At 37.5% G+C, this 8748-nt stretch overlaps 1 non-coding gene across 1 annotated transcript; it reads left to right on the top strand.

The window, feature by feature from the left end:
* The first annotated feature begins 6473 nt into the window (after positions 1–6473).
* Positions 6474–6576, top strand: LOC149238200 (U6 spliceosomal RNA). The gene has a single exon (XR_016246812.1). It is a non-coding gene; the product is annotated as a U6 spliceosomal RNA (small nuclear RNA).
* Positions 6577–8748: the final 2172 nt, after the last annotated feature.

Raw genomic sequence — 8748 nt, 5'->3', positions numbered from 1 at the left:
ACCAATATACCAATAAAACCAATTAAATCAAAGCATAATCATGTCAAACCACAGCACTATTATGCCAAGCCAAATAGCTCATCAAGCCAATAGACCACTCCAAGTCGAAACCCTATCAAACCTCATCCACTAACTGCTAGTTACAAAGTCTACTCAGCATACCATCACTATCAAAGATGGTCAAATACCATGTCATAAACATAGTTCAAAAATAAAACGTATCCATCAAGAAACTTTTTTCTTTTAACCAAAATGAGTATAGCTATGTATTAAAAAGTTGCACCTATTCGCAACAAAATTAGGGATTTACAACAGTTTATCCATTCTTCTACAAGTTGGTAATGATTTCTTTCTCCATCTAGTCTATTGCAGTAGATATGGCTATCCCACCTACAAAAGTTTCCCATTCTAGGGTATTTACAGTTATAGCTTCGACAAAACTGAGATAGAAGGTATATACATTTACAATTCGTCATGCTGATAAAAACTTAAAAATAAAACAGAGGAGATCAGATGTCCATTAGATCTGGGAAGTTTATATCCCGGCCAGGAGAAGCATCTTCCGAGCCTTTGAAATTCTCTTGATTTTTCATGCCCTCCATGTTTTCCTCCATGCTTTCCTCCATTCATTCTTCCATGGTTTCCACTTTAATCTTCATATTTCTTAGCTGATGTCACAACACATCCACCTCGTCCTTCAATTGCCTGATGTGTTCCCATTTCTCGAGCTCCTATTCCTACATAGCCATGTTCGCATGAATTTGTTAGTGCATGCTACATTGGAGTTCAGACAGAGCCTCTCTCAAATCCCAATGTCCTGCACATAAGGGATACAAGAAGGTTTTTTTCTACCAACCGGCCCAGAGAAACAAACCCATCGGCCCTCCAGACCTCGGCCTATGGCTTCCCCACTTGCCCAACCAAGAACTGGCTTCTGTACCTTGCAGACTAGCTTCTAGAACTTCACTTTTTAACACGCTCTAGTAATTTTTGTCATTATTTTCCACGTTCTCCTACAGCTAGGCACCCTCTCTGATCCTTCGAAGAATGCCTTGATCCTCAGCTGATATGCTCCGCCCAACCTCATTCTAGCTCCAATTCTCCTCCCACTTCAAGAGATTTTTAAGAACTCACCCAATGTCCCAAAGCCAAAATGCCTTCAAATACTCAAACACACCTAGACCTTCTAAAGCCCATGGCCCCTCAATTATTCTCAGAATCTCATTAATTTCCTTTAAAACCTAAGATAGATAGACCTTCAGTCCCTCATGCTGACATTTAATAAAATATAGCCCTACCTCCGTGACACGGGAACTAATAAGCAACAACCTCAGCTCTAGCCACCAGGATTTTGTAAAGGCCACCGTTCCACACTCAAACCTTAAAACATAAAAATTCCACATATCATTTTGCTTTTTATAACTTTTTTGTAATTGAGAGGTGATGCAAAGATGATTGAGGATAATGATGTAACCGAGATCCCAAGAGTACTCCATCATAACTCTACCATCCTCTATTAACTTCCCACCAAGATCCTGATCACATTCAGCCATCCCAACTATTCTCCCACGAGCGAGACTGGCTTCACTGAGATCCTGAATTAATTTCTACTCCATAATTCTCGATTCTCTGCAAACACCCGAGGTGATGCGCAACCCAATTCTCCAAGTACCAGGGAAAGAACAATGAAGCCGCATGATGTGACTCAAAACAGGAATCGGTGTGGTACTAAAATGACATATGACACCACGTTTTGTTTGAGTGAGATTTTCTGGTGTGTCACGAGTCTTCATGAATGTCTGTAACTTATAGAGGATGATGCGACAAGGGGAGGAGGATACGGAGGTGATGAATATTTCATGGAGGGGCATAGAAGATGGGGCCACAGGGTTTGGGGGAAGGGGAGGGTGGATGAGATATAGGAGGGGGGGAGGAAGTGACAAGGGGATAGCTAGGGGAGGATGGATGGGTATCATAACTATATGATATGATAATTTAGGATTTTCAACTTTCATATCATTCCTTCGAGACTTTAACAACAACCTACAAATGTTTCTCTTCATTTTCTTAAGGAGTATTTGTCATGCCCATGACATCGTTTAATACACATTTTTCCTTCTCCAGATGGCATGCCTTATTAGCCTTCCTATCATCTTCTTGGTTATTTCCCCTCAAGACATGGTAGAAAGACACAAAATCGAAATCAGGGAGAAATTTCTAGGCTCTCTTAATGATTTGGTTTAGGTTAGTGATCTTTTCCATTAAGGTGTTGATCATATGCCTTATAATGATCATGGAATCGCCTAACACATGAATATTTTTTATACCATTTCTTTGTGCCAAGATTAGTCTGAGGAGCATGCCAGATGCTTATGCTTATTTATTTTTTTTTCCAGCCAAGCCCCCAAACATATCGGAATTCAATGATTCCTTCGAGATTAATGAGAATACCTCCATTACTTAACAAGATGCCATCCATTACATTAAATGTATCATCGAAATGCCAAGCCCTCTCTATTTTAAATATTATTTCTGAATGCAATAGTATCCGACCAAGACTATCTCAACAAGCTTTGCAACAAGCCATTCAACTCTTGAACAATGCAATCATCATAACAATATCATTGTAAAGTCTTTCTTTGCATAGCACCATCAACAAAACCTCTTAATTAATAGATCCACAATCATGCAACACTTCACCATGAGGAAATCTATATTTAATTCCAAGTCACAAATCAACCATTAACAAATTCTTCAAACCATACATAGCTAGATCTACCATACTCAGTCATTTTCAAGCCCTTCTTGGCATCAACAATACATATACAAAGATGTCAATCAATGCAACAACTAAATACATCACACTGACATGTGGCAAAAATCTAAGGATATTTCTTAGCAATGGATATAGAACTTCAAATAGAAGATAGACAACAACATTATTAGACTCATAAAACTTTGTCCTTTGTCCTGCACCAATATCTTCTAAACCCTTGTCAAGTGTTAAGCTAATACTGTCAAGTAAGTTTCATTCTCATCAAACTATTTGTTACCAAAGATTTCACTAGTTATGTATCCTTGCATACAATATGATTAGCTATGCAGGCTTTTGCATAAATTAAACAAGAGACTCTCACTTTGAATTCATTACATTCTTTGTAACATAAAAATTTTGTTGCATTTATTGTTAAGAAACGCAAGAATTCTCTAAAAACTCATTGTCACCAAAAACAATATTTACTGTGAAGGTTAAGAAGGCCTCTCATAGACATAATAATACTCACAACAACCTCTACTAATAAAACTAAAGAGCAATCATTCATACATAACCTAGTCAACAAGTCAGATTAGGACAAATCACACACTCATACATATATTGTCACAAAGATCTTTGCATACTATAGACCCCTGAAAACATAAGATGAGTCATGGAATTAAAATTCTTATTTATGAAACTTACATATATCCTTTCCAAACATATGAAGATATTTTAATTGTGTGTTAAACGTTGAATACATTCTCTGGTCGGATCTAGGCAAATCAATCTGCAAAACCCTTCACTTCAAAATTATATCTGCAAACAATAAACAAATACATTCAATAGGCAAATAGATCTATAATAATTCCTCTTTGCATCAACTCCTTACTCTCATTGCAATCTCCTCTGCGCACCTTCATGCATTCCTATTCAAAATAAATAAAAGAAAGAACTTATCGATTCACACAATGTTTTTTTCCATTTTCTTCTCTATTTATAACATTTGATCCGCCCAACACCTTAGTAAAAAACCAAAGTTTTATTTTACTAATGGTTGACGAAATCAATCCAGCCGCGCGCATGGAATCAGTGGGTGAAACCTTAGTTTAACACTTGTTTTTTTTTTTTTTTTTGCAACCTACAGGCATGGTTTCATGCACAAGACATGAATATTTTGGTTAGTTGCATTGTGAGTGAGTCTTTCATGTGGTTGGAGGCTTTCAACCACCCTGATGAGCCTTCTTCTACATGGTTGGGGCTTAATGTAGCCCAAATCCTTCTCTTCTCAGACTAAAACTTGAAATCATGCTTCTTCATAACCTACAACACCTGTACCTGCCTCTGTAACTTCCTACACTCAAACATCAATCCTACACTGTGATTATTGACCATCAAATAGATATGAAGACATATAGTGATGATATCATGGTGAACAATAAATAATCCATGCAGTCATACAAAAATATGTGATGAGGTGGTCATCAGGGACCACTCATGAGCCCAATGCCAACATATAGGTGGATGGAAGAACTTTTAATTGTTCAGACCGAGCTCATGGACTTTATTGCCATATCTTTGCATGTTGTAATCGCTTTGAGAATTTAGCTCATATCATTTTTAATACAAGTTATATTCTCGATTCATGTATATATAGAGAGAGATGATTGGGTGGAAATTAATCATCATCAACAAATATTTATTTTAGCAAAATAGACTATTATTATATTATAATAATTATTTTGATAAAATTTCTCCTAAGGGCATAATTTTATTGGCGATTGTTGTGATATGACTTCTCCATGAAAATTTATGCTTCGATGTTCAAATCTCCTCATTTACCATGTGGGCTATGTGTGCGGGTGTGTATGGGTTCACCTAAAGATTATAGTGATAATAGTTAGAATCAATGAGTATGAATCGAGCAACCTAATTTTCAATCCCTCAAATAATAATAACAATATTTATATAGTAAAATCAAATTATTAACCCGGATGCGGGTGTCAACAATGCCATTTAAATGATTAGACAGACCGCCGGCGGGTTGAGCAGCCATCTGGCTCACTGCTTCGTCCTGAGAGCCCATCGCAGATGGATTAAAAACACCTTGCAGGCGACATTTATTGACTCCGAAAGCCGTGACGAGCTCACCCGCTTCAATACCATGGCTCCTGCAAATCGTTCTGTTACTCCTCCCCTTCTCCATGGCATCTGTTCTCCTCACGCGGCTGAACCGTGTATCAGAACTGCTACAGGCAGTCGCTGCCTGATTCTCCCTTGCCAGGATTTTGGTAATGGTTTCCATTTTACGCACTCCCATCATTGTTTCCTTGATTGTGGTTCACCCACCCCTGCTCACGCCCATCTTCGCCTTTCTTCCAACTCCGCCGCTGTCAATTTAGCTCACACCTATGCCATGGCTCGCCTCAGGCACCGCATGCGCAGTAGGCATGGAGGTTCGCGTGGAAGTTTTCACCGCTTGCAAGTTTCTACCAATTCCACCTCTGATTCCTCGGACTCTACTACTGAATTTCCCAACTCGCTCATTAACCCCTCTCACAGATACCCAAATACCAGAAGCGGTAGAGGTTGGAGGGACAATGCTGTCCACACTGAGGATATCCCACTCCCTCCTCCTTCTGCCCCTCACAACACTCAATTTCGCTTCTGTAGTTCCTTAAACAGGCCTACAATCATAGCCACCATCACAATTTCCTTCGAGGAAGAGTCTGCGACGCAAGCTCCTCTGTCCAGTAGTGGGAACAAGCAGAACAGGGCAGAGCCTAGTTGTCATGGGCTTAGCAGCAGGCAGCAAGGTGAAAGCAGCAAGGCTCTGCATGGCAAAGCCAAAGCTGAGGACACTGGTAAGCGACAGATGGATGCAGAAGGCAATGTGGATGCTACACCTGCTCATGGTCGAGGCGCGTCTGAAGAGGAAGATGATTGGTATCAGTTTGCCTGCCGGATTGAGGAAGAGCCAGCTCTGGAGGAACCACCAGCCTAACACGCGGCCTCAGGCAAAGTTCTCCGGCTCCCAGGTGGATTCGTCTCACTGTTTTGTGGTTTTTTGGTTTCGTGCAAAGGTGTCTGGCTTCTAGGTGGATATGTTTCTCTATGTCATGGTTTTGTGGTCTGGCTGTGCTCTGTTTCTATGCCAAGTGTCTTGAATTCTCTGGTTAACTCTCTGCCAGGTGGAATGTCACTCTGTTTCTTGGATATGTCCTTGTCTTTCTGGTTCAAGCTTTGCATTCCTCTTTGTTCATTTTGGAAAACCAAGGTCTACTTTGAAACAACTGTTTTGGTTCAATGGCTGGTTTCCCCCTCTGTTGGGGCAGTCTTTAAAAGCTTCTTGGACTGGTTTCCCCTCTGTTGGGGCAGTCCATTACAAACAGCTTCATTTTGTGATGATGACTGATGCTTAACATCTCTGAAATCAGGTCTCTCTGTAACTTTTTTGTATAATATTAATAGATCAATATTACTTAGAAAAAAAAATCAAATTATTAATATTATTTCAAGGTTTAAAATTGAATACATATTTAAGTCACATAATTAGAACACTAAATTTTTTATGTTTAAAACATTATGGGTTAGCTTCATCTACATGTAAATTAAAAAAATTGAATGTATTCAAAGTCTTCATCTTTAAGATCAAAAAAGATACCGATAAATTATTATTATTATTATTATTATTATAGCTTAAAAATTTGATATGTGTGTGTTTCTTTGAAGACATCTGATAAAATTGGAACAATATAGAGAAAATTAGCATAGACCATGCGTAAAGATAACACACAAAATGAGAAATGGTCCAAATATATATATATATTCCTTTCACTACAAAATTATATGATATTAATAATACTACAAATTAGAGGTGGAAGGAGCCTAAAATCTATTTCCAACCATAAATAAAATTCAGTAGGTACAAAGTTTTGGGTTATTATGAGACTAGAGTTGATTTAGAAAAGAGATTGTTTATACTTATTCATCAAAATGAGTCTAGCTATGTTATGATTATAAATATTAGTAATAAAATACATCATTCATACTAGGTGGATAAGGACAAGACTATGGGGGGTCATGACCCAATGGTGACCCAATGATATCAGGGTACATAAAGAAGTCAAACCATTTTAGTTATAATGTATTTACTCTTATTTCAATTAGTTAAGAAAAAATTGTGGGTATGTGAGTTTTTTAGACAAGTCATGTTGCATTATGAGAGAATGTGTATTTAACCTTAATATGTTGGTGGTTTTGGGGTTCCTTATTCAATATTATTTTTCATTATTATTGTTCTTACCTTGTGGGGAGAATAATAATTATATTTCAAAGAACTATTTTGGTGGTTGTGTTTTAATACTTACTTTATTATTATTTATTATTATTATCCATTTTTAAGGTCACCACCTATCCAGACATCAAATTTGTGTATGAGACCCCCTTGTTTGTGGGACAAGGGACCCACCTCCATGCAGCGATTTGACTACTAAGTCTACAAAAGCATACATACTCTACCCCCCTCTGGTTTTGAACCTGTGACCTCTTAGGAGGAAACACATGCTCTTAACCATTAGGCCCACTATTACCCTAGGATGAGAAGATGCCTAAGGGCATGTGTTAATTAGAATTACTAGTGAATTTCTACATGGGTGAAAGTATCTTCAGCTTCTAACACTAAGATTTCATGGCTAGTACTAATGGATCCCTAGACAGAAATAGAATAGCCTAAGTTATTACATTTTAGAGAAAGAAATTCCATTTTTTGTATTGAGTAAATTGAAGGGGATATAGCATTAAAAGTTGATATTGTCATGGGATTGGTTGAATAAGTATGATAACTATGATTGTTGTGTGATTGTACGAATAGAAAAGCTTGTTAGCTAACTATATTCAAGAAACATAGTTGACCTAAGCGCCCATCCTTATGGGATCATAGCCTTAGCGTGGGGTGCCTTGTTCTAAAGAATGAATGTTTAACAAAGCATACGCTTATGGGATCATAGCCTTAGCGTGGGGTGCCTCGTTCGAACGAATGAATGTTTAACAAAGCATACGGTTAGGCAAAATGTTTTAACATAATGTTTGAAATTGTAATTTATTGGGGAAATATTTATAAAGTTAAGTGAATTATGTTTCGTCTATTTATATTCCAATGTGTTATGGCTATCATTCTTTTAATATTGAGTGTGCTTATTAGAATTTGTGTTCCATATATTGAGTATTTCTAGGTTTTTTTTGCATGTCTTCTTAAATGTCAACATCATTAATTTATTTTGTTGATTTAAAAGCATGGTGTATAGAGTTGAAATTCACTCACAAATTGCATTTTCAAGTGTACCTAGGCATGGCTTACTCCACAAAATTGGTATGATATATTCATTTGCAATACTTCGGATGTGCGTGGCAACGTGAAGTTAACTTTTAAGAATGGGATAAGTGCATTGCTAGTTGGAAAAATCGTTTCTCGAATATTATGGTTTTTGGAAATTTGGAAAAAGATTAATAAATTTCCCATGTGATGATGTGGATTCCACATGTGTGAGGATGTGGTGGTGGTGATGTGGGTGTGCCATGGGTGCAATGTCCATAATGGCAAGCTTGAGGGGCTCTACGAGGTGCTTGGTGGGGTCCACGGGATGACATGGGAGCCACATCACATCAATGAGTTACAATACGACGTAAGTGGTAGCTAAATATTTTGAAAGTGATATTGAAATTTTAGAGAAAGATATTGATACCTATCATAATGTGTCATGTGGCAAAGTTTGGTTTAGGAATAAATTATAGTATTGGGAGGTTGACAAGAGTTAATTTGTACGCATTTAAAATTCCTAATATGGCCCATTGGAGGGTGCAATGATGGTGTGCACTAGATATCAACAAGAAATAGAGACCAGGTGTAAGTACAGTTGTAATGAGTTAGAGAAAGCATTTAATAATTATGCTTATTTCGCATATTTAATAACTTTTTTAAATATAATCATCTG

Source organism: Pinus tabuliformis, chromosome 8 (assembly GCF_031772625.1).
Source record: "Pinus tabuliformis cultivar Carrire ecotype Pingquan chromosome 8, CPIR1, whole genome shotgun sequence".
In the NCBI taxonomy this organism is placed as follows: Eukaryota; Viridiplantae; Streptophyta; class Pinopsida; order Pinales; family Pinaceae; genus Pinus; species Pinus tabuliformis.
The sequence above is the reverse complement of the archived record's forward strand: the minus strand, read 5'-3'. Positions and strand labels throughout refer to the sequence as shown.